We start from the raw sequence: 2,077 nt of genomic DNA on the forward strand, positions 1-2,077 counted from the left end.
CTTCTCTAGACTGTACTAAATAGAGGGAAGAAAAATAATTTAATTTCCAGTATTAAACTGTTAAGAAATTCATGCAATGATTATTAATTGAGTATCATCTCTATTCCAGGAACTATTTTAGGCATTGGAGGTAGAATAGCAAACAATAGTCTCCACCCTCTTGAAGTTTATATGAATAAATAAATATTAATGAATATAAATAATAAATAACAATCATGCCAGTTGGTGATAAGTGCTGTGGAGAATACTAAAGTAGAGATAAGTGAAATGAAGAATGACTTTTTCAAATATATGGAGGTGGTGAGGGGAAATCTTGAAATTCTAAGCTTACACGTGATCATGCTATTTTTTGCTTCTATGTCTTCACACATTCCATGATAAGATATGTGACTAAGAAACCATCAGGATCAGAGGACATGAAGAGCCATTTGCCTTTGGGGCATGGGATTGTGTGATTTCACAGTTATTATGTCACTAACGCTGTCAGATATGGTTGTGTCTAGATCAACTGAGCTACAGTGCATTAAAACCATTCATTTTCTCGAAGAAGAGATATATATAAATTTACTACTCCATTAGTTCTTAGGTGAAGGACTAAAATGTTACTAACCAGAGAAAGCACTTTATTTTAAGTGACAGCAGGAAGGAGTGAGATTAATATGTAGAGTCATCAGTCAGGGAGAAACTTGGGGAAAAAGTAACAAAGACATAACTATTAGTAAAAGTTAGAAATAATTTAATGTTTGTATCTACTTAGGACTAACTTCATATTTCTGGTGACAAAAGATTTCCTGTGACCGTTGTCAGTTTGAAGAGATTGATTTATTATATCTCTTTGGAAGACACACTAACCAAAATCATTGAAATCTATAGAATATGAATGTATCATCATGTATGGGCATAGATGGTGAAATATTTTATCTAACAGAGATATCGCAGGTAATAAAGAACAAGGAAGAAAGACTAGATTTTAAAGATAAGATGGGATTCTTATTTGAGGGTAGGCATAGAGTCAGTTGGATGGAAGGATAGAATATTTGAAAAATTTCTATGGCAGGAAAATTTTAGAAGTTAGTATTTATTTGAGGAACGGAATACACAATTTCTGATCTCCCTCTTATTCTGTGTAACAAAATATGTAAGTTAATTAGAGGAAAAAATAATCGAATTATGAAGGGCTAGTGCCTTTCAAAGCCCAAACTGCTTACCAGTTTATTCTCTTACCTCGATTCAAGTTTAGGGAGAAGCTATCGTTTAGAAAAGTCAGATACTCTGACTTTTTCTATAGATTCTATATATATATTAAGAATCTTCAAGTGCCAGGTCTGTCACTCATACAAACCATCTGAAAAAGATAAAGCATATTAGAAAAATGAAATCTTTGTTTATTGTTGACCAGATGTTGGGCATCTAATTGGCATGATTTATGACATTCTTGGTGACATGAAGTCTCACAAAGGTCTGGGTTCTCTCCTCACTGGTTGTCCACCCAAGAGCTCTTAGATGATTGGTAGGCAACCTACACACACATGAGCCAGTGCAGGAAAAAGGCTATTTCAGGATGAGGTTTTTTTTTTTTTTTTTTGATATAAGTTAGTTTTCTTTTCATAGAACGCAATATCTGTAACTGCACATGAACTTTGTTTCATTATTAATATCTTAATATATTTGAATACAATTTCAGAAATCACAAAAAGTCAGATTACAATAATGCACTTTTAGAAGAAAAGTGTTCTGTAAGATGCTTGAAAAGCTGGATTTTTTTGTCTTTTATTATTTGGTTTTGTAAACTATTTGCTTACAACAAAAATCTTATTTCATGATACCTGTCATCACTGTACTCTTTAGATTAAGAAACATTTCTATTACAAATGAAGGAAAAATTGTTTAACATGAAAACCATTTCCAAAACAATTTAATTGAAGCAAGATTTTTGTCAAGTATTTTTGTCTTCTGGGCAATAGCTATAGGTTATACATTTTATTTAGAATATAATTGTTTATATCAAAATCAGTTGCTTGGTTGAGCCAATTTGCCCTTACAACAGTGTGGTAGGTATGTGCACATTTTCCTCCTC

This window comes from Eumetopias jubatus, unplaced genomic scaffold (genome assembly GCF_037043125.1).
Source record: "Eumetopias jubatus isolate StellerSeaLion01/CBP00866 unplaced genomic scaffold, mEumJub1_p1.0 scaffold_2, whole genome shotgun sequence".
NCBI lineage: Eukaryota > Metazoa > Chordata > Mammalia > Carnivora > Otariidae > Eumetopias > Eumetopias jubatus.